The sequence below is a fragment of the Pleurodeles waltl genome, chromosome 1_2 (assembly GCF_031143425.1).
Source record: "Pleurodeles waltl isolate 20211129_DDA chromosome 1_2, aPleWal1.hap1.20221129, whole genome shotgun sequence".
In the NCBI taxonomy this organism is placed as follows: Eukaryota; Metazoa; Chordata; class Amphibia; order Caudata; family Salamandridae; genus Pleurodeles; species Pleurodeles waltl.
Window position 1 is genome coordinate 1123253749 of NC_090437.1, and position 25528 is coordinate 1123279276.

Here is a 25528-nt window from a genome sequence, read left to right on the forward strand (position 1 = left end):
CAGGCACAGCCCTATTCAGGTGCTGGTGTCAGCTCTTCCCACCACTCCAGCTCTGGAAGACGCATCAGGATATTCAGGACACACCTCAGATCCCTTTGTGTGGCTGTCTAGGGTGAATTTCCAAACAGCCAAACTGTCAGTCTGACCCAGACGTGTATTCAACAGCCAGGCAGAGGCACAGAATGGTTAAGCAAGAAAAGTCCCACTTTCTAAAAGTGCCATTTTCAAACTTACAATCTAAAAAACAACTTTACCAAAAAATGTATTTTTAAATTGTGAGTTCACAGACCCCAAACTCTAGATCTCAATATGCTCCCAATAGGAAACTGCACTTAAAAGATATTTCAAGGCAATCCCATGTTACTCCATGGGAGAGATAGGCCTTGCAATAGTGAAAACTGAATTTAGCAGTAGTTCACTATCAGGACACGTAAAACACACCAGTAATGTCCTACCGTTTAAATACACTGTACCCTGTCCATGCGGCTGCCATGGGCCTACCTTAGGGGGTGACTTAATGTAGTAAAAGGGGCGATTTGGTCCTGGCAAGTGGGTGCACTTGCCAGGTCGAAATGGCAATTTAAAACTGCATACACAGACACTGCAATGGCAGGCCTGAGACAGGTTTATATGGCTACTCACATGGGTGGCACAATCAGTGCTTCAGGCCCACTAGTAGCGTTTGGTTTACAGGCCCTGGGCACACATAGTGCACTTTAATACGGACCTATGCCAATCATTGATAAACCAGTCACCAATACAATTTAGACATGCAGCATATGCACTTTAGCACTGGTTAGCAGTGGTAAAGTGCCCAGAGTCCTAAAGCCAACACAAACAGGTCAGACAAAATAGGAGGTTGGAGGCAAAAAGTTTGGGTATGACCTTGTAAAAAGGGCCAAGTCCAACAGCCAGGATCAGAAAAGCTGTCAAATGACTGGTGTACGTCTTAGGACAGCGATGACTGGAATGCCATCTGCCCTCCTTAGGCCTACATGGTGTTTATACAACAAATCCTACAATGTTCTAGGAACAGACCTGATGTGATAAGTGTAAAAAATTAGGACTGGTCCCATGGCTCCTGGTGTGACAACACGAGTTAGAATATCATGTACCAAACATGACAGCCTTGAACAGGGCACAAAGTAAAATGAGTGCAACGGACTGATAAAATGTGCAGCACTAACAACTATGGGCCTGATTCCAACTTTGGAGGACGGTGTTAAACCGTCCCAAAAGTGACGGATATACCACCTACCGTATTACGAGTTCCATAGGATATAATGGACTCGTAATACGGTAGGTGGTATATCCGCCACTTTTGGGCCGGTTTAACACCGTCCTCCAAAGTTGGAATCAGGCCCTATGTCTTCTCAGAAAGAAGCAGCTGATTAAAATATAAAAACAGCGAGCTAAATGCTGGCTGTGCTAAAAAATATTAAATGAATAAAATGTGTCTATGTGTTAAAGACACAGGCTGTGGGCCTAATGGTAAATTAGGGGCGACTAACCCAGGCACTGAGGAGAACCCACAGCACTATGAACCTACAGTTATTCCCTGCCAGGTGTGTCTCCTGCAAAAATACAATATCAGATTAGGATACTTACACACAAGTTCTCTTATGAGTGTGCTGACCAGGTCATTCACGTTCCAGGATAGCAGCCTGAGGGTCAATCTGTTTGTTGATTGATGTTCCCTAGACAGCTGCATGAGATCTGTTCCCATATCAGTGTGTATATCCTGAGTGGTACTGATGTGTCTGTAAATAAAAAAACATGCAGACTCTCCTCCCTCCCTCAAACCCCTCAACACCTCCATCCCCACATCCTCGTGCTGCAGGCTCTGATATGTTCAACACCCCGGAGCCCGAGGTGTCTGTTGCCACCTCACATCAAACCTATATAATGTGAGTAAAATGTACATTTGCTAACTAGAGGCCTGTGGCACATTCTTTCAGCCATATCAAAACTCCCTCCCTGGGTGCCACTGCCAGGACACAGGGAGGGCTCTGAATGGTCATCCTGGGCTGGTAGAGGTGGGACACACCTGCATCTGTAAAGACTGTGTCCTGGCCTCACACTAAGGGCTTGTTTACCCCCTACTGATGTCTGGAGCCAGTGCTGGAGAAGAAAGGGGCCATTCCTAGAACCAGTTAGTGCAGGATGGAATCCCCTTTTTGTGAAGCTACGCAAAATGAGTATAGGGAAAGCCCGCTGTGCATCTTTAGACACTAATGGATGAATGAACTGGACAATGATGATGCTGGAAGGACTTGCCAGGAACCGCCTTGGGACTGCTCTGCTGGTGTGCTGACCTGTGACCTGGTAGGTTACAGAGGGACTGCCATTGCCTTTGGCCCCTTGTGCTAGCCTGCTTGCTGGGGCACTGCATTCCTGCTGTCTCCAGGGGCTGGGTGGTGTCCTCCCCTTTCCCCCGCAATTCTCCTTACTCCAGCGCGGTTATGGCGTTATATAATTTATTTTCCCAGCGCAAGGGAAGCGATGTGTGTACTAGGCGGGAGCATGGAGAGTGCTCCACCTGTTTGTTATAGCGTGTGAAGAGCACATTATTCTTGAAGTACTGCCTACCTTGGGCAGTAGGAAAGTGTACCGTGTCCCAGTGGTGGTGGCCCTTCCCCTGCCACTAATGCAGGAAAGACCAAGAGGAGCCCGCCCTTCAACCCACAGAAGAGGGTCACATTGGAGCATCAGTGGCTGTGCTGCATGCTCGCAGGCCACCACACTGTAGTGTGCCTGCTGGGAAGGTGGATGTGCCCACCACCTGGAGAGGCATATCTGTTGGTTTGGTGAACCTTTGTGGGGATTTGTAATACGGCGCGCATGATGGGAAGGGATCCTTCGACAGAGGCCCTGCTCCTGACGAGCCCTGAATTTATCATATTCAGCTTAGTAACTCCTTCCTAGCATAGTGTTTCTTTCAGTGTAGCAGAATCCCCAGGCCATGTTACGTGGCATGGATGTAAGTAGGCTTACTTTCATGGAGCCACTGTGTGCATCTGCTGCACAAATGCACATGTCTGCTTTAGCAGTGCAAAGCTAGACTGCTAACAAAAAACGGAACCACTGCCTTAATAACCGGGAAGTGTAAGAGGCACCAAACACAATCCATGAGTGGAGATGGTAGTAGAACAGTAGCCAGTCTCTCTCACAACTTCAGGATCCAAGGAATCTAATGTGCAAATGCAAGTCTGAATAAAAGAACATCAAACACACTAGGAAACACCAATTCAATCACTTTTAACAACTATTTAAAAAGCTACTAAAACAAAGTAAAATAAATTCTGTGGCTTCACTCAGATGTCGAGTTATCTAGGCTTACTGGTATGCAGTACGCTTATCAAGACCTTCACAAACAAGTGGATGTGAATTAGGCACCTTTAAATAGCCAGTTTGCTCCCTCATCAGCAGTATACAGCTAGAAAGCTAACAAAAAATGAAACGGCTTCCTGGATAACCAGGAAGTGAAGGATGTACCAAACACAATCCAGGAGTGGGGACGGGGTTAGAATAACTCCCCCGCCGCTTTTTCATTCTCAGCATCGGGGACTCCCAGGCAGAAGAGCATGTCATCCACATAAAGCAAGATTTAATCCTCCAAGTATGGGTCCCACTTCAGCCCCCATAGTAAGGCATAAATTTGGGTCCATCGAGGCAGCAGCTCAGTTGCCACTGCAAAGAGCAAGGGGGACAGCGGGTAGCCCTGCTGGATGTCCCCGCCTAAGTGGAATTTGTGCAAAGTTGCACTGTTGGCCTGGACCTTTGCCAACGGTTCCCTATACAGTAGCCTTATCTACAACATGAAGGGCGGCCCTAAGCCCATTTTGTGTCTAAAGGCTATAAAGTGTAAATGCAAGTATAAATCAATTGTGATCAAACAAACCGGGAAACAGCAAATCAATCACAGATAAAAACTATTTGAAAAACATGAACAACAAAGTTAACAATAATCCTTGCTACAGTCAGATTTACAGAATTAATCAGCTTTACCAGCATGCAATACATTTAACACTGTCTTCACAAAACACGCAAATACTTTAAATAGCTGTACTGCTCACCCATTAGCAGTGCACAGCTAGATCACTACAATAAAATGGTCCAACTTCCTGGACAACCAGGAAGAGAAGAAGGCACCAAACATGATCTAGGAGAGGCAACATGGTAGTACAGCACTCCTTCTCTCATATAAGTTTAGCATCTAAAGAATCTAAAGTGCAATTGCAAGTGTGAATCAAAGTGCATCAAAATCACAATAATAAACACCAAATCAAGCACAGACAAAAAATATTTTTAAAAAACACTAAAGACAAAGTCAAAAATATTTCCTTGCTTCACTCAGATTTGTAAAATTGAGTAGGCTTACTGGTGTGCAGTTCACTTAACAATATGTTTTTCTTCCACTCTGACTGCAAGATAATTGTCTCCTATATCATCGTCCTAGCCTACATTTTCAGTCTCTCATGAGACATTTTGTTAGCTTGTAGTAGGCTTAGAGCCCATACGTTGCTTACTATCGGTTAACTTCATAGTCACTCTCATTTGCTGATTGCTCTTTTGTCAGCGTGTGGTGGCTTCACTTTCTTTTCATCTGTTTGACCGTTCTCGGGAGCATTGCCAAGCTACTTGTGTTATTCCACTGATTGCCTTGTGAAAGTTACTTTTATCATTTTGTTGAAACACTCCCTGCAAGTCTATGTATTTGTGACGTGTCTACCTTATGTGCCCACCACTCTGAATAGTTCTCTCTCACCGGTATGCTTTTGTTCCCCATATGTACTCATGTTTCCTTCTCTCGCATGTGTGCTTCTGCCTTTCTATTGCTTGCCCCAACCTGCCCTCCGATTCTGGTCTATGTTGTTGCTTGTCTCCACCCTTCCATCCCACTCTGCTCCATGTTGTTGCTTGCCCCCACACCTCTAACTCACTCCGTGTTGTTGTTGGCCACACACACCCTCCCAAAACAATGTTGTTGTTGACTCTGACACAACGTTTTAACCCAAACTGCATGAGAAGGGGGACTGATTTTTAACGCAGCCTTATCAGAGAACCTGCAATCAGTTTAGCTGGAAAAAACAATTTCTGCCCTCCTAATGAGGAAAGTTTCAAACCTGACACATAACCAAGTAAACTTGCTTATGTGAGACTTCAAGTTGCACCCCCTGGCCTTTAAAACTAACACTTACACAAACATAAAAAAACAAACACACACTACATTATAATAATGACTGCACAGATGACACATACTAAAGTCCAGATCTATTGCCTTTGTCAATGCTTGTTCATGAAATAACTGTGATCTGGTAAACAAAGTACAAATAGAACAATAAATAAATATGTTTAAAGTGCATCATTTTCAAACTCCTTTCCAAAACTTTCTTTGGGAAGAGGAGACAGTGATCAAATAGTCTCCGCATTGTGACGCAGTTTTTGTGGTTTGAGGCTTATCAGGGCCCTTTTCAGTCTTCACAGTCACTACTGGAACTCCAAGCACCCTATGTTCTAGAGATACTACCATTAACAGAATTTTCCAGATCTATATCTACTAGCCTAACTGCAGGCACTCCAACATTTCCTAGCTGGCCGGATGGTCTAGCCTTGATGAAGTCACCTGAGTGACGAAACACGTGTTGGCTGTATTTTGAAGAACGCATTATCTGTATTGAGGCACACTGTGCCTCCAATTAAAGACACCTTCTCCAACGGACTTCGGACATTTACGTATTCTTTCTCCAACTCCAGCGTCTTACCAGGGATACAAATCCTTGCTATTTGATTAGACTGTACATCTGTGTGCTGTGGTCGCATTGTGTTTATTGTTATTGTGTACATTGGTACTCAACTTTGTGTCTACTGGGTAGTAAGGCACCTGACCACTGGCACCAACATTGGACTGTGCTTATATCTGTAACTTATACTGTGTTTACTCCCTGGATGTGCGGCATCTCTCACCCTTACTACCTCTTATCATTGTCACATACCGATGTTGCATCATGAGGCGGATGGCTCCCTGTTCTTCCTTGACTGCATTAACCTGTTGGGTGCCTTGGACGAGGTCACCTCGTCCAAGACACCGGTTCCCCCCTGTGCTCCCCACCCACCAACCCAAGCCCTTCCCCTTCCACCCCGACACCCCCCACCCCCCCTGTGACGTCAGCGCGCGAGCACACGCTGATTTGTCACAGGGCTTCCCCATCACGCTGGAAGCTCAGCTTCCAGCGCGATCGAAAGAGAAATGCTCAGCATTTCTCTTTCGATCACGTGGGGGAGGCCCAGAGAGGCTTCAAAGGGAAGGAAATGTATTTCCTTCCCTTTGAAGTCTCTCCCAGGGTTTCAAAAGCCGGATTGCGTGCAATCGGCTTTTGAAACCCCACTAGACACCAGGGATTTTTCATTTTTTGGGGAAACTGGCATAAGGAAGCAACCCCTTGGGCAAGGGTCGCTCCCAATGGGGGGCATTTTTTGGGAAGGCCTTTTCTGCCCCCCCTGGGGGCAGATCGGCCTATTATTAGGCCGATCTGCCCCCTAGGGGGGCAGAAACCTCTAGGCACCATTGATGATTTGTTTTTGTTTTTTTTTTAGGTGGGGAGCGACCCCTTAGGCAAGGGTCGCTCCCCTGGGGGGCAAATTGTATTTAGACCATTTCTGCCTCCCTTCGGGGCAGAAACCACTAGGCACCGGGGATTTTTTTTTTGGTGCCAATGTCACGAAGGGGGAGCGACCCCGTAGGCAAGGGTCGCTCCTGGGGGGGTTTGGGGGGGCGGGGGAGCAAATTTATTTTAAGCCATTTCTGCCCCCGGGGGGGGCAGAAACCTTTAGGCGCCAGGGCAAATTTTTTTTTTGTGTTTTTTTTTTTTTTGTTTGTTTTTTTAGAGATGGGGAGCGACCCATTAGGCAAGGGTCGCTCCCCTGGGGAGCAAATTGTATTTAGACCATTTTTGCCCCCATTGGGGGCAGATTGGCCGATTTTAGGTCAATCAGCCCCCAAGGGGGCAGAAACCACTAGGCACCGGGGATTTTTTTTTTGGCGCCAATGTCACGCAGGGGGAGCGACCCCGTAGGCAAGGGTCGCTCCCAGGGTGGGGCGGGGCAAATTTATTTTAGGCCATTTCTGCCCCCCCTTGGGGAAGATCGGCCTATTGTTATTAGGCCGATCTGCCCCCAGGGGGGGGCAGAAACCTCTAGGCGCCAGGGCAAATTTTGTTTTGTGTTTTTTTTTGTTTGTTTGTTTTTTAGAGATGGGGAGCGATCAATTAGGCAAGGGTCGCTCGCCTGGGGGGCAAATTGTATTTAGACCATTTCTGCCCCACTTGGGGGCAGATTGGCCTATTTTAGGTCAATCTGCCCCCAAGGTGGCAGAAACCACTAGGCACCGGGGATTCTTTTTTTGGTGCCAATGTCACACAGGGGAGTGATCCCGTAGGCAAGGGTCGCTCCTGGGGGGGGGGGGGGGTTGGCAGGGTGCGGGGGGAATTTATTGTATGCTATTTCTGCCCCCCCTGGGGCCGGCTGAGCTAGAGGCCAAAATCCACAGGTAGGCACTTGACAAAAAACACCTCTGTTTTCTGTGAAAAAATGTGATGTGTCCATGTTGTGTTTTGGGGCAATTCCTTTCGTGGGCGCTAGGCCTACCCACACAAGTGAGGTACCATTTTTATCGAGAGAATTGGGGGAACCCTGGGTGGAAGGAAATTTGTGGCTCCTCTCAGATTCCAGAAACTTTCTGTCACCGAAATTAGAGGAAAAAGTGTTTTTTGGGCCAAATTTTGATGTTTGCAAAGGATTCTGGGTAACAGAACCTGGACAGAGCCCCACAAGTCACCCCATCTTGGATTCCCCTGGGTTTCTAGTTTTCAAAAATGCGCTGGTTTGCTAGGTTTCCCCAGGTGCCGGCTGAGCTAGAGGCCAAAATCCACAGGTAGGCACTGTTTTCTATGAAAATATTTGATGTGTCCACGTTGTGTTTTGGGCCATTTCCTTTCGCGGGCGCTAGGCCTACCCACACAAGTGAGGTATCATTTTTATCGCGAGACTTGGGGGAACATAGAATAGTTATTGCCCCTTGTCTTTTTCTACATTTTTTCCTTCCAAATATAAGAGAGTGTGTAAAAAAGACATCTATTTGAGAAATGCCCTGTAATTCACATACTAGTATGGTCACCCCCGAATTCAGAGATGTGCAAATAACCACTGCTCCTCAACACCTTATCTTGTGCCCATTTTGGAAATACAAAGGTTTTCTTGATAGCTACTTTTCACTCTTTATATTTCAGCAAATGAATTGCTGTATACCCATTATAGAATGAAAACGCACTGCAGGGTGCAGCTCATTTATTGGCTCTGGGAACCTCGGGTTCTTGATGAACCTACAAGCCCTATATATCCCCGCAACCAGAGGAGTCCAGCAGACATAACGGTATATTGCTTTCGAAAATCTGACATTGCAGGAAAAAGTTACAGAGTAAAACGTAGAGAAAATTAGCTGTTTTTTTCACCTTAATTTCAATATTTTTCTTTTTCAGGTGTTATTTTCTGTAGGAAACAAATGACCCCTTGATGAATTCAGAATCCTGTCTACTTCTTAGAAATGTTTAGGTTTCTGGGATCCAGCATTGGTTTCACGCCCATTTCTGTCACTGACTGGAAGGAGGCTGAAAGCACAAAAAATTTAAAAAATGGGGTATGTCCCAGTAAAATGCCACATTTGTGTTGAAAAATGGGGTTTTCTGATTCAAGTCTGCCTGTTCCTGAAAGCTGGGAAGCTGGTGATTTTAGCACTGCAAACCCTTTGTTGATGCCATTTTCAGGGGAAAAACCACAAGCCTTCTTCTGCAGCCACTTTTTCCAATGGTTTTGAAAAAAACGAAATTTTCACTGTATTTTGGCTAATTTCTTGGCCTTCTTCAGGGGAACCCACAAAGTCTGGGTACCTCTAGAATCCCTAGGATGTTGGACAAAAAGGACGCAAATTTGGCTTGGCTAGCTTATGTGGACAAAAAGTTATGAGGGCCTAAGCGCGAACTGCCCCAAATAGCCAAAAAAAGGCCTGGCACAGGAGGGGGGAAAAGGCCTGGCAGCAAAGGGGTTAAGGCTGATCTCAGTGCTGTTCATCATTTTGAGCATTCCCACCTGGTTATTTGCAACCAGTGGGCATTTGCTTTGTTCTGTAAGGTGAAAAAGGGTACAGACCCTTCCGCTGATACTTGTCCATCAGTGAATAGTCTGAATTCCTCCGGAATGTCATTGTACGGAGCCCAGCCATAATAATCAGCAGTTCTTTTCTCTTGAGCCTGGTCGAACAGAGTTGTCTTCTTCTTTAGTGGGTATTGGTACAGGTCTGACCAGGATCGGGGTGTGTATGGTGATTAGGGAGCAGAGGCCACGCCATCCAGGGACAAGCTGGGTTTAAGCAAACCCACTGCTGGGTGTAATCAAACTTGTTGCATTGTAAGTAAGTGTTCAACAGTGTGGAGGTGCCCCATTGCATGTCCGGAATGTACAGGATTGTTCCACAGTTTTCATTCGTGCCCAGAGAAAGGGTTCCTTAGCCTCTGAAACATAAGGAATACAACTTGAGTTTCCGTACAATAAGGGGATGCTCCCTCTCTTCTACCCATGTTACTATCTATCTCAGTGTCCCTGCCTTCCTGATATGGGGTAGCTACACTATTGTTCAACCCTCCCCTACGACACGTATATCATCGAGGTGAATGACCCTGCACTGTTCGAGACTGAGACTAGGGCTCCCTCCAGATGGTGTTTACATTTGCTTGACTTCTAGACCGGATATGGGGGTGAGCACATTTCTGCGCTTCACTCTGCTCAGAGTTGTAATGGTTGTTTTGGACTCCCATTCCCTGGCACCCCCTCTCCTTCGGACCATCTCTTATTTCTGTTACTTGGAGAATGTCTGAGGAAAAGGAGGGGGCAAAAAAATGGCAGCATGGAGAATCTGGAGTAAGGCAAGAATCGTTTAAATGTGTCTGAACTATGGGAATGGACTGGGACATCTGGATGTTCTGGTGAACCCCCTCTACAGACCCAACGCCATGCGATGCATCGCAATCTGTCAGAGCACATGCCTGTGCTGTGAAGATTATGGGGTCTTTACTATCTCAAGCGTGCGGGAAGCCTGCTCACGACACTGGAGGACAGCTTCGCGAACTAAAAAGGGGTCCCCCGTCTGGCTTGGGCCTGCTAACTTTCTGGGGGACTATTGCTGCTGGGACTACACGCCAAAAAACATTTGGACCCGGCTGGGTACCCAGGAATAGAGACCTTTTGACTTGGTAATAGGTTGTCCTATTTGATTTGTGGGTACAGGAACCTGAGTGCCTGCTTTTTAAGCACTGGCCGGGGAGCTGCCCTGCCCCCCTTCATCAGACTGCTCTCCCCCAGGGGGATGGCCAGCCGACCCACCCTGGGCGATCAGCAACTGAGGGAGGCCCAAGCTCCTGCAGACACTCTGGATGACAAATTCTAGTGAGGATACATGATCGATGGCTGCACAGCAACACTGAGCTTCCCAAATGCAAGTAAAGGTTTAAATCTCTAATGTTGTTGTGTTGGTCCTTCTTTTGAGTTTTGGGTTCAGTGAATTTTGAGGTGTGTGTGAAATGGAAGCCTCACATTTGCGTTTTAACTCACTGCACATTTGGGTTTTACAGTTGTGCGAAGGCATTGCTTCCCCAAATGGTTACCTCTCCCTACCATGGCAGTGGCCCAGGTCTTTGTCGGGCTGGGTTCCCTGTCTGTGGTTTCTGATCCCATGTCTTAGTCCAACTACCTGACCCCCTGTTGCAGTGGTACAGCAGTGGACTGACTTCTCTGAGGCTGAGCATAAGGTGCATTTACGTTTCCCTGGGCTCAGTTTTGAGGATGAAAATTTGCGGGAACTGGCCACGTCTCATTGACTTCTGCTTGTGATATGCCTTTAGTCGGCATCTGTCAGCCATTTGGCCTATTCTGTGGCAATAGTAGAATTCTATATAGTCAGGCTGCTGCCAACCTCCCTGGTTTCTGTGATTATAGGTAGGTTGAAACTCTCTGGGATTTTGTGGTGGAGTTCGCTTCAGGACTGGTGCCATTTGCACGTTCGCGGCCCACATGGCCCCCTCAAGGGCCATCTTCTTCAACTTGTTTTGGACCAACTTAGCGGTGTCCCTCTGAGCTTGCTCCTGTCTTCTCTGTCCTTTTCTTTTTTCTTTTTGTGATAATGTAATATGTGAGCTTGTATCTCCCACCAGAGTTTGGTGTCTAGCCCTACTATGCTGTCCAAACCACTTTGTATTTTGGTGGACAGCCCCCTTTTGAGGATACTGCAAAAGAACAAGACCTAGGGGCCTGTATCGATCCATGGCTGTCCTGTCTCCTGTTCCTACCATTATCTCATCCTATCTAGAAAATTGGTTATGGTCTCTTCGGGTTTCATGGTTTCTGCCATTAACCCTCCTAAACTAGGGCAGTCAGAGAACATTTCCCTCAGGGCCGTCCATAATTGATGGCTGTATGAATTCAATGTGGCCCTGTCATGCTCAATGTTTGTCAGTGTGATAATACTACTTAGCAGACTTATAACTTTGCTAGGGTTATTCCCAGCGGGGTTCCCTAGGGTGTTCTTCTCGAAGCATGAGATTAATTTCCCCCCCCCATCCAGTTTGGCTCTTAGCCCTTCCTTATCTATCTGAGCCCATGGCACATAGATGGTCCCTGACGTGCCCTCCTGTAGTAGCGGGCACATTCTTGTTTTGTGCAGCTCCATTGGTTTCTCCTCAACATAGTGTTCCCATCTCCTTAGACAATTCCGCATGTAAGGGAAATTCCCCTTGGGATTCCCGCCTTCTGTGCCAGATGTGGTCTTCAGCAACTGCTATGTCCTCTGGTTCGAAGGATCCCTCCTTCGGCCAGGGTCTATCATACTGGTAAAACACAAAACAAAGTGGCTATGCAAAAGGTTTGCACCTCCTATGTATAAGTATATTATGATAGAGAAAACACTGTCCATATGTTGCAGAAAATACTGCCAAGGGTGCCAAACCGGTAAGCACCCAACCACTTTGGGTGCAGTTGTGTCGGTTAAGAACTCAATCAACACATAAAGATTCAATATTGTTATACCAAGGCACACCACAGTAGTCATAAAAGTCCTTCCTTGTTCTGTTGTAGCAGTCACAGTTCCAAATATACGTAAGGGTATGGTAGAGATTTTTATTCATCCAAAAAATTCAGAGAAGTAAAAGCAAAGTTTTTTGCGAGGTTCAAAAGTTCCAGGACAAACATAGATCTTGAAATGTAATTGTCAAGTCCACAAAAATTATGTGGTATAGCCAGTAGACACGGTCATGATAAGCTGTTTAGCAATCGTAACACAATGAGCAAAGTATTACTGGAACTTTTGAACCTCGCAAAATAAATTGTGGATATTAGACTATACCTATGCTTGGTCCTTGAAAAAGTCTTGTTGACGAAACACGTGTTGGCTGTTGTCTCTGGACTCATGATGGCTGTTACTTCTCAGAATTTTTTGGATGAATAAAAATCTCTACCATACACGTACGTATAGTTGGAACTGTCAAGTTTTTTAGCCTGTGTAGAACCTGGTTTGCATATGCTTTAGTAGCGATTCCATGATAAATTTTGACAGATTTTTAATGGGACAATTACACTTTTAGCTTTTATTATTTTAGGGTATCTTTAAGTTATACGTGTCTAACTTTTTCTGGTTTTAGGGAATCTTAAGCTTTACATTTGTAGTGGGGAAATATATATTACATATATGTAAACTAGCAGTGAGGAAATGTATACATGGGGATTGCTCGATCTAATGAGCTCAACGTTATTCACAGATGCATCAAAGTAAATATTTAACAAGTACAAATAATGCATATGAAGGATCACAACCTGGAAGAAAGTGCAGTTGTTAATTCATACTTATGAAATTTGGCATCAAAATTGAAAGCTTTACTTTGGTATCAAATAGCAATTTGTGAGAATTAACAACGTCTTCATAGCACATTAAGTCATTGATAAAACACAATACTTGAGACAAAATAAAGTTACATCAATTTACTAGTGCTACAATATCAAAAGGGCACCATTTCAACTGGCACAAAAAAAAGTTGCCAAGGCACAGGAAAAAAGCAGAACAAATTGTCAAAAGTGCCTTAGCCCGCTCCTAGAGCATGCTATCCTGTGACCAGGGGGAAGCTCTGAGCAGTACTCAGTACTAAGTGAACCTGATAATCTGGTTGATACCGGCTCCAGGGTACAGATAACAACAATTTATGAGGAGAAAGAAAGGAACAACTTCAACAACCATAGGCCCTTCTGGGCCAAACACAAGTGTTAGAAATCGGGTCTGTGGTTGACAGTCAGGCTACCCCTGTCCAAGTAAGGACCCTCACTCTTGTCAGGGTAAGTCACACACAATCCAAATTATCCTGTGCCCACCCTCTGGTAGCTTGGCACGGAGCAGTCAGGCTTAACTTAGAAGGCAATTTGTAAAGTATTTGTGCAATAACTCATGCAATAACACTGTATAAGACCATGAAAATACACCACACAGTGTTTAGGAAAATATATAATATTTATCTGGTTAAATGCAGGTCAAAACGATCAAGATTCAATAAGTACACATTGAAATATCACTTAGAAAATGATAAAAAGTGTCTTTAGTCTTTAAAAAGCAACAAGTGTCTCTTGAAAGCACAAAGTACCTGGTTTGCGTTCAAATTCTCAGCAAAGGACTGCAGAGGAGGAGATGTGTGGAAAATGGGGAGGTGTTCGTCGGTTTCTCCGGGTGCACACAGATGATGAGTCGATAATTTCCCACGCAAGGAAGGCTTTGCTTCGATTTCCGGCGCGCTGACTTGGATCCTCTTCAGGTTGCGGGATTTTCGGACGTCCCAGAGACGATGCAGAGAAATCCTGGGCGTTCAGGATGAAGTCACAAGAGCTGCATCGATCCGGTGGGCGATGCGTGGAAATTTCTGTCGCACAGCAGGCGTTGCGTCGATTCTTCTTGCAGGAAGTCAGGCTGCGTCTTTCGGGCTTGGCTTTGCGTCGATCTAGTGGGCCGTGCATCGAAGTTCCGGTCGCAACGCTGCCGCTGCGTCAATCTCTCCTCGGGGAGCTAGGCTGCGTCATTCCGGTTCGGCGTGTGGTGATTTTCTCACCGCGATGTAGGCTGTGCGTCGTTTCTGGCAGGCTGTGCATAAAATGTTCGCCGCAAGAAGAGTTCTTTGCAGGATGAAATCTTTTTGGTCCTGAGACTTCAAGGAACAGGAGGCAAGCTCTATCCAAGCCCTTGGAGAGCACTTCTCAGCAGAGCCAGGGGGCAGGCACGCAGCAGGGCAACAGCAGGGCAAAAGTCCTTTGCAGAAAACCAGTCAGATGAGTTCTTTGGGCAGCTAGGCAGTCCCTCTTGGCAGGTTGCATGGTCTGGTTCAGAATTTCTTCACCAGTGTTATCTTGTCCAGAAGTGTCTGAGGTGGTAGGGTCAGAGGCCCTGTTTAAATACCGAAATGTGCCTTTGAAGTGGGGGAGACTTCAAAGAGTGGGTTAGAAGTGCAACAGGCCCCCTTTCAGTTCCATCCTGTCTGCCAGGGTCCCAGTAGGGGGTTTGGCAGTCCATTGTGTGAGGGCAGGCTACTGTCCTTTCAGATGTAAGTGTCAGGCCCTCCACCCTTCCAGCCCATGAAGGCCCATTTAGTATGCCGATGTGTGCAGGTGTGTGCAGGTGTGACTGAGCATCCTATGTTTGGGGTTGTCTGAGTGAAATGCACAAGGGAATTGTCAAGTAACCTAACCAGACGTGGATTGTAAGGCACAGAAGAATTTAAGTGCAGGGAAATGCTCGCTTTCTAAAAGTGGCATTTCTAGAATAGTAATATTAAATCCAACCTCACCAGTCAGCAGGATTTTGTTTTACCATTCTGGCTATACTAAATAAGACCTTGTTACTCCTTTCAGATCAGATTCTACCACTCAAACAGTATATGAGGGTAGCCCTAATGGTAGCCTATGAAAGGAGCAGGCCTCACAGCAGTGTAAAAAATAATTTAGGAGTTTTACACTACCAGGACATATAAACTGCACAGGTACATGTCCTGCCTTTTATCTACATAGCATCCTGCCCTAGGGGTTATTTAGGGCGTACCTTAGGGGTGACTTATATGTAGAAAAAGGGGAGTTTAAGGCTTGGCAAGTACTTTTAAATGCCAAGTCAAAGTGGCAGTGAAACTGCACACACACGCCTTGCAATGGCAGGCCTGAGGCATGGTTAAGAGGCTACTTATGTGTGTGGCACAATCAGTGCTGCAGGCCCATTAGTAGCATTTAATCTACAGGCCCTGGTCACATGTAGTGCACTTTACTGGGGTCTTACAAGTAGATTAAATAAGCCAATTGGGTTTGAACCAATGTCACCATGTTTTAAGGGAGAAAGCATGTGCACTTTAGCACTGGTTAGCAGGGTAAAGTGTGCAGAGTCCTAAAACCAGCAAAAACAGTGTCAAAAAAAGTGGAAGGAGGCAGGCAACAAGCTATGCCTTTTCTCCTGGATACCAATCATTTTTGTTCTGTAGCATCCGAATCACACCCTATATTACAGCTAGGGGTCATGCCTACCATCTTTAAAATGCCCAGTGGTCCAAGCGAATACACCTCTCAGTTCTTTCAGATACTAGCTGTTAGAAATGGGGTTTTTGGTTGGCAGTCAGGTTGCCCTCTGTCCAAGCAAGAACCTTCACTCTAGTCAGGGTAAGTCACACACAATCCAAAATCAGCCTGTGCTCACCCTCCGGTAGCTTGGCACGAGCAGTCAGGCTTAACTTAGAAGGCAATGTGTAAAGCATTTGTGCAATAAATCATACAACACCATAGCATAACACCACAAAAATACACCACACAGTGTTTAGAAAAATATATAATATTTATCTGGGTATCTTCAGGTCAAAATGATCAAAGTTGCAATACGAATTTGTAAAGATATCACTGAAAAGTGATATAAAGTGTCTTAAGTCTTTAGAAAGTAAACAAAGTCTCTTTCAAACACAAAGTACCTGGTTTCTGGTGGAAAATCTCCTCAGAGGGCCACAGGAGAAGAGGTACGTGGAAAACTGGTGTGTGCGTCGATTTCTCCTCAGCACACACGGACTTGCGTTGTTATTTTCCACGCGGGGAGTCGTGCGTCGTTTTCCGGCGCGCGGACAGTCTCTTACTGTGGTTTGCGGGGAGTACCAGATGTCCCGGGTCTGTGCGTGGATTTTCCTGCTTGTTTTCCGGCTGCGCGTCGTTCTGCGGGGCTGCGCGTCGAAGTTTCGATCTCACGGCAGGCGTCGCGTCGATTTCTCCTGCGGAGTCGGGCGGCGTTGTCCTTGCGAGGCCGTGCGTCAAAGTTTTGATCTCACGGCAGGCGTCGCGTCGATTTCTCCTGGGAAGTCGGGCGGCGTTGTCCTTGCGAGGCCATGCGTCAAAGTTTCGATCTCACGACAGGTGTCTCGTCGATTTCTCCCGGGAAGTCGGGCGGCGTTGTCCTTGCGAGGCCGTGCGTCAAAGTTTCGGTCGTCCCGAAGGCGTCACGTCGATCAGCGTCGGTGTGCAGCGTTTTTCTTGCCGTGGAACAAGCTGTGCGTCGAAAAGTTCGGCGCACGGAGCGTCCAAGAGGAAGAGAGAAGTCTTTTTGGTCCTGAGACTTCAGGGAACAGGAGGCAAGCTCTATCCAAGCCCTTGGAGAGCACTTTTACAGCCAGACAAGAGTTCGGCAAGGCAGCAGGCCAACAGCAAGGCAGCAGTCCTTTGTAGAAAAGCAGACAGGTGAGTCCTTTGAGCAGCCAGGCAGTTCAGCAAGGCAGCAGGCCAACAGCAAGGCAGCAGTCCTTTGTAGAAAAGCAGACAGGTGAGTCCTTTGAGCAGCCAGGCAGTTCTTCTTGGCAGGATGTAGTTTCTGGTTCAGGTTTCTTCTCCAGCAAGTGTCTGATGAAGTAGGGCAGAGGCCCTGTTTTATACTAAGTTGTGCCTTTGAAGTGGGGGTGACTTCAAAGAGTGTCTAAGAAATGCACTAAGCCCCCTTTCAGTTCAATCCTGTCTGCCAGAGTCCCAGTAGGGGGTGTGGCAGTCCTTTGTGTGAGGGCAGGCCCTCCACCCTCCCAGCCCAGGAAGACCCATTCAAAATGCAGATTTATGCAAGTGAGGCTGAGTACCCTGTGTTTGGGGTGTGTCTGAGTGAATGCACAAGGAGCTGTCAACTAAACCTAGCCAGACGTGGATTGAAGGGCACAACAAGGTTTTAGTGCAAAGAAATGCTCACTTTCTAAAAGTGGCATTTCTAGAATAGTAATATTAAATCCGACTTCACCAGTCAGCAGGATTTTATATTACCATTCTGGCCATACCAAATATGACCTTCCTGCTCCTTTCAGATCAGCAGCTGCCACTTCAACAATGTATGAGAGCAGCCCCAATGTTAGCCTATGAAGGGAGCAGGCCTCACAGTAGTGTAAAAACGAATTTAGGAGTTTTACACTACCAGGACATATAACCACACAAGTACATGTCCTGCCTTTTACCCACACAGCACCCTGCTCTAGGGGTTACCTAGGGCACACATTAGGGGTGACTTATGTATAGAAAAAGGGGAGTTCTAGGCTTTGCAAGTACCTTTAAATGCCAAGTCGAAGTGGCAGTGAAACTGCACACACAGGCCTTGCAATGGCAGGCCTGAGACAAGGTTAAGGGGCTACTGAGGTGGGTGGCACAACCAGTGCTTCAGGCCCACTAGTAGCATTTAATCTACCTGCCCTAGGCACATGTAGTGCACTCTACCAGGGACTTACAAGTAAATTAAATAGTCAATCATGGATAAACCAATCAGTAGTACAATTTACACAGAGAGCATATGCACTTTAGCACTGGTTAGCAGTGGTAAAGTGCCCAGAGGTCAAAAGCCAACAACAACAGGTCAGAAACAATAGGAGGAAGGAGGCAAAAAGTTTGGGGATGACCCTGTCAAAAAGCCAGGTCCAACACTAGCACTATTAAGAAACTGGTAGCACTGAGAAAACCTGTTCAGCCTAATAAGATTGAGGTGTGGGCTCTATATCAATCCCTGACCCTATGGGTACCATCTGTGTCAAGCCCAGCAGTCCAAGCGTTGAGGCCTCGGCCCTATTCCCAGGGCCTATGCATACCATCCGTATGAAGCCCAGTGGTCCAAGTGAAAGGCACCTCTTAAAACAGAGGTGCTGGCCCTATATCACATCCAGGGCCTATACGAACCACCTGTGTTACGCCCAGCGGTCCAAGCACAAAAAAAATAAAAAATATTCACATTTCTTAGCGTGCTGACTATGGTAATAAGTGACTTCCCGCTGGGATACATTTTTTCCTAGTTTGCCATACGTCAAATGCTGGACTAAGGCTCTGATGTAGTCTTTTACCCTTCAGACAGCGGCTTCAGGGCAGACGTCCGCCCCGCAAATTCAGCAGAACCTACAATAAATTGTGGCATCTGCTCACCTTTCTTGTTGCACAAATGTGAATCTGTCAGTCAGGGGTTCCCTTCCTCTGGCCGCAGGCGGATCCGAGGAACCAATCAGCTCCTATCTGGCTTGCCAAAAAGTTGCTCAAAAGAGGTGTCTGGTAAAGCAGGAACAGCTTGTTTAATTCAACATTACGGCCGGGAGAGCATTTACAGAACCGGGGTCTGAGGACTCTCAATGTACATCAGTTTGGAGTGGAGTTTTATACATTTCTTTGAGTGCCATAAAATAATTAAAACATTAGTTTCTTGGTTAAGAATTTGAACAGTTGTCATGGAGTCATAAATAAGGTCCTGATAACAAATGCAGCTGGGTGTCGACCTTGCGTGGACACAGTGTGGGCCAGCGAATATGTGTCCAAATGCCAAGCCTGAGGGCTTGTGGTTTCTGCATGTGCTGTGTTCTGATTGGCTAAGTGTTCCTAACTACATGTGGCAGCTACCTTTATGGTGTTTTTGGGAATGCATGCACCCCTCTTGCCATGCATGTTTTATTGCGGCCAGTCTCCTGTGACCATGATGGTGTTGCTGCACCTATCTGTGGGATCTGATCTCAGATTCCTGTTTGTGCTTTTGTCTGCCGGCTACACGCCACCACACTTCTGACCTGTCAGTCAGTGACCTCCAGCCTAGGTCTCAGAGCATCCATGACCACGTCTCTTTGTGTTGGGGTTGATGGAGAGTTCCCGACAGGGCAATCTAATAGCGGTGATGCGATTTTGTTCTTATATGTGAATGTATTGTTGTGTGCATCGACATCGACTATTTCAATATTAACATTATTTGGCAGAATTTTAAATTCAAACTTTAAAAATGAATATCTCCAGTTCTACTTATTATATCTTTGTGGTGTAGGTGTCATTTTATTTATTCAACTATTGTCTATTTTATCTAAATTGGTTTGGGATATTTCTAGGGTTACGTTTCCACTTTATTTCTGTTTAAGTACTGCATACACACTATACATTTCTTTTAGGTTAATCCTGACTGCTTTGTGCCAAGCTACCAGAGTATTAAGCACAGGTTTAGTTAGTGACCTTAGTGGTTTCACCTGACAAAGATTGTGATTATTATTTGAGGTGGATGCTCACCCTCTCAACTATTACTCTTACAATAACTCTCTATATTAAGCACTGAAGGGCAGGAGTGGAGTTTCAGGAGGGTTGTATGGTGTGGAGTCTGGCCAAGACCACCTTCATTGGCCTGGTCAAGGTCAGGTCATTTCCTCAACTATAATGTTTTTGAGCTTTGTTTGTGTTTTCTTTAATGATGCGTATTAGACTGCAGACAAGGCCCAGGATGGATAGCCTAAGTCAGATTTCATTTTAAAACAAGTGTGTGCTGGTATCACAGGACAGTGTTTGACTTTTGTAGTGGACGGATGACCTCCTTGTTACCCGACGCGCAAGCGTGAAGGTCGGGCTTGGAGCAGCGCACTAGGTGGTGGATCCTGAAACACTACTCTGTGCTACAGCAATATAAAAAGTCTAGTCTCACTTCAGATTCACTATACCAGCAATGGTTTTCTGAAAGAGCAAGTCAGACTGTTGTAGAGCCATTTTAGTGATGTCTGTGTGCACTTTATTTTAGCAACAAGGCCAGCTGCTTGTGCACTTTAGTCTAGTAACATTTTATTCTATTTCATTTTATTCTTTTAGAATTGCCCACATTCATGGCGGTGTTTTATTTTCTTTATCTTGTCCTTTCACCTAGGAAAGCATTACATATCTTAGCATGACATTCTCTGTGCTTTCTTCAAGGCTGCAGCAAGATAGGATTATCAGCACAAGTGGTACACTGAGGGCCTGATTCTAACTTTGGAGGACGGTGTTAAACCGTCCCAAAAGTGGCGGATATACCACCTACCGTATTACGAGTCCATTATATCCTATGGAACTCGTAATACGGTAGGTGGTATATCCGCCACTTTTGGGACGGTTTAACACCGTCCTCCAAAGTTAGAATCAGGCCCTGAGTCTCTAACATTCACAGAAACACATATATTTTTACATGGGGACACTTACCAGAACATCAGTTGTTTTACTATAAAAACATTTCCAGCCAGATGACCGCGACTTCATGCGGTCTGACTTCGTTACAGCTGATTACTGAGACCACCATTTCCCTGGTCCACTGTAATGATATTTATGTTTTGACCACTGACTCCACGTTGCACTTAGCCTAGCAGCACACTGTCAGATTAGTGACCACCAGCTCACATTTTGCCTATTGCCTTTATTTTAGCATTAGTCATTGCCACGTTAAAAGCCGCAAGCATTTTTTCATGGCCATATTATGCAATGTGCTTTTGCTTATGTTTTTATTCTGTGTGTCTGCGTGTTCTTTCGCACCAAGGGCTTAGGCTGATAAAAGTGTGCTAGGATGATGTTTATGGTCTGACAGGGAACGGTGTGATTTTGAGAGAGGCACCTTGGGATCTTGGCCAAGTCCAACGTGTTCCTTTCAAAACTGGCCTTAAGTAGCCAGTATTTTTGAACAACCAATTGCGGAGCGAGGGGGGTGCTTCTAGAAATCTCCTCTTTGGCTTGTTTAAGGTATATAAGAGACCCAGGATTAATAGTGGGGAGATTCAGAGACCTCAGGTAGAGTTGGGATGCTGATGTCTGCCATCCCGTGAGGATAAATCAGATCTCTCTATCTCCTGACAGTCGATCTGGGGTCTACGACTTGAAGTGCTGGGAGAAAGATGAAGGAACAACTGTGCCCCATGGTGATGAATTTTCACTAACGATCTGCTTTGCATTGTGCATGTTTATGCATATATATACATAGATATATATGTATATTTGCATATTTATTTGCTGTTAATAGATTGAAGATTCTTTGTGCATGTTTTCATTTTACTATTGCGCACATTTTAAAACGTGCACTTTCGGTTGTGCTGACCTTCATTTACGAACCTCGCAGACTGATTTATTAAATGTATTTCCTAGACTAAGAGATGCATTCCAGAGATTCTTTTCAGTGTGTGTATATTTCAGCTTGGTCAGCAGTAAAGCAAAACACCCACATGGGGATGGTGCCTCTATAGGTAATAAGTGTTAGACCTGACAGAGTTAGGGTGGTTATCCCCCAACTTTTTGCCTGCCTCCTTCCATTTTTCTGACCCTGTTTTTGCTGGTTTAAGGACTCTGTGCACTTTACCATTGCTAAAGTGCATATTCTCTATTTTTCCACTGCTGTGATACCTGCTCCTCTCATAGACTAGCATTAGAACTGTCCTCATATACTTTTGAGTGGTAGATTTTGATCTTGAAGGAGTAGCCCTTTCATATTTAGAATTGCCACAATGGTAATAGACAATCCTGCTTACTGGTGAAGTTGGGTTTAATATTACCATTTTAGAAATGCTACTTTAAGAAAGTGGGCATTTCTCTGCACTTACTGTCATCGGTGCCTTACAGCCCTGTCTCCATTCCACGTCTATTCTGTGCTGGTTGACAACTCCCCTTGTACATTCCACCCAGACAGCCAAAAACACAGGACACTCATTCTCATCTGCATTCATCTGCATACTGAATGGGTCTCCCTGGGCACGGAGGGTGGAGGGACTGTCTCTTACATTTCAAAGGCCGGTGGCCTGTCCTCACAAAAAGGACTGATAGCCCCCTCCCTATACCTGGATCCTGGCGAATAAGACTGGGCTGATAGGGGAACTTGTGCACTTCAAAACAAGTCTTTGAAGTTTCCCCCACTTCAAAGGCATTTTGGGTATATACACTGTGTCTCTGACCCCACCAAATCAGACACTTCTGGATATTCACCTCCACTCTGTCAGAGGAAGTTCCTGATTGCCCAAAGGTCATCTGGACTGCTTTGCTGAGAAGGACTGCTGCCCTGCTTTGCCCTGGTGCCTGCTGGCCTCTGACTTTGCTAGAAGGGCTCTGCCTTCACCAAAAGTGCTCTCCAAGTGCTTGGATTGAGCGTGCCTCCTGTTCTGAAGTCTCAAGGCCAACAAAGACTTCATCTACTAGCTTTATGCTAGCTCACCGACTTCAGCGACGCCAAGAACGACTTCAGCTGCTCCCACCACATGGACCTCACTGCATGCATGACGTTGCCGCAATGTCTCTGACATCACACAGTGTAATCGCAACACTGCAAAGACGACTCATCACGTCTTGACTGACTGGATTCATCAACCCCGCCGGGACACAAACCGCCAGGAACCGATGCCTCGCCCCAACGCCACACCAGTTCCTTTTGCAACCGGACAGAACCGAAACTTCGCCTCCCCTGCATTGCAGTACAGAACCAACTCCTCACCTCCGCGGACACTGTAAGGTACTGATGCTGCACTGGCTCCAAGGCTGTAGTGACGATTCATCTCCACGACTCCATGCAACATCTTTGTTTCTTTGTTTCTAAAGGTTCTGTGCCTGGGGTGTCGGATTATTGGGAACGACTCCGTCCACGACGCCGTGATAACCCCAGTTGGAGCTATTGAGTGTCTAAGCGCTTTAGTGGGATTTAATCTTTAAAAGTTTGCTTGTTTACATTGGATTTTCATAGTTTTGCCCTTATATTATCTAGTTTTCTAAACCTGTGTGGTGTATTTTGTGGTTATTTCACTGTGATTCTTTATGAGTTATTGCACAAATACTTTACACATTGCCTTCTAGGTTAAGCCAGCTTGCTCTGTGCCAAGCTACCAGAGGGTGAGCACAGGATAATTTGGGTTGTGTTGTGACTTGCCCTGACTAGGATTGTGGTCCCAATTTGGGCAAGGGTGTATACCTCTGGCAACTAAAAACCCAGCTTCTAACAATACGCTTCTCCACTACTGTCATATTCAGGTATGGGGGATTATGTCTTCCAAGGGGGGAATCCTGAAGGGCAGATTAGGTCTTATCCTGCTGTGCTCTAACGTAGTTTAGGTAAGAATTACATATATCATGCATAGTGACTCTATGGTGGGATTTTTCTTGTGTTTCACTCTTCTTGTCACCACTTTGCTTCTAATATGTTTAATTATTCTAAATATTGCATTTCATGCTATTTTATCTAAGATGCAGCTGATTCAATTAATCTTATTGAACCATTCCCTGCCTCTGGTTGTCTTTGCATGTGCGACACTAATGTAACTGAGAGATAAGGATGAGATCTGATTCACCATGATTTCCCTGAGAAGCCATAATGTCATGTGTCTGGTTGCCACAAATCATCCCTGCTCTCGGGCAGAGATGAGGAGCTAACAGCTGGCTGGAAATGGATTAGGCCGACAGTTGTCACATGGTGCGGCATTGGACTCAGTTCCCCACAATTCAGGTGATGCTGCCGCCCAAATCCAGAACCCTCATTGGTACAATGAGATCCAGTGCAACATGGCTCCGCCAATGTTTGGTCAGACACTAATTTTCTGATTCTTCTAAGTATCTCTGCCTCACTATGTGCTAAAGGCAACTCAATACTACATACGGAGACATCCGTGGTATTGAGGATTTCCTCAGCTAGATAGGTAGTACCTATTCAATGCTGTAGGTTGTTCAAGCTTGAACCTTAAAAGAATCAATCCCATTTTGGTGTCCTTATCGCTGAATAGGTATATCTAACATGGTGAACCCGCAAGGGGTGGTAATTTCAGTAAACATGCGACCTACCCTCACTGCTCATTTGTTAGCTAATGGCCTTACAGCACAGGGGGGGTCCTGTAACATTTGTAGTTGAGGCTCATCCAGCCTACAGAACAGAAAGGTTTTATTCATGGGTCAATTTTATAGCAGTCCATTAGAACACTAGTACATTTCATAATTGCACAGCTGCTAATGTACCTGCACAATACAGAGCATATGCATACTTAGAGATACCTCTATCTTTTCAAGACCATAATAATTGGCTTGATGGTGCCCTAACCCATACAATACTACAGATTAGGTTAGGTCCTCTGAACAATGATGGTCCTACCTGCCCTTTCTTGGCAACATATACACCACATCTTGATGCAGGCACCTTGGTGGTTGCTGAGGTTTGCCGCTTATACGCTGAACTTAGAGCAATATATAGACTCCTAGTACAGTTTGTAATTCAAACATTAAATACCACCCAGTATGAGCTGCCCGAGCGCAACCGCATGCAGTCAAACCAGGCATTAACCGTTCAACTGTACATTGGATCATGGGTAAGGTACCCACCAAATGGGAAGAAATTCCATTTTGGTTAGCTCAAAAATTAAATGCGCTGGAAGCAGTATTTCCCCATACAGAAAAGCAAGATAAACATAGAATTCGCACTATGTGCTTGCCATTTGGGATGGTTTCCACAAAGGATAACTGCACTACTTGGGGCATGGTATTTGCCATGCTCTATATTACTGCACACGGTACACCAACACCTGCCAATGTTCCAAAAGTGTTAAAACAAATTCTAGATGAATATGATGCTGCTCTGGCCCTGGATTTGGGATGCAATTAATGGGCAATGTTGCCACTGTGTTTTCAAGAATATTAAATAATCTTAAAGGGGAAGCAGTAGCACTAGCAGTGTAAATGCATCTCCAGGAAGTTCCTGTACAGGATCAAGAACATGAGATGCCAAAGATTATCGCTGAGACCTACTTTAGTATTGGTTGAGATAGTCTGGAAGCCAGACCTAGTAAACAACATTTACAGGGTAAATCCAATAAGGATTCTACCAAGCAAGCATCTGAGGGTACTAAAAAACATAGGGATAAACAAAAACAAACAACTAAAAAAGTAAAGGAGAAAATCACTGCATTTGAAGACCCTCAAAACCACTATAATCTTAGAAATATAGATAATATCAAAACCCCTGATAGATATCAATATACTGTTACACGCCAATCTTGTTCCTTTCAGGACTCACCGGATAAACGCAGTGAGAGAGATAGGTGGTCAGAACAAAACACTGAGTATGTGAAATTGAGAAATGAGTCACAACGCTCATCAGATGTTTCTGTCAAGAAAGAAGAGAAACTTCCCCAACAAAAACCTCAAT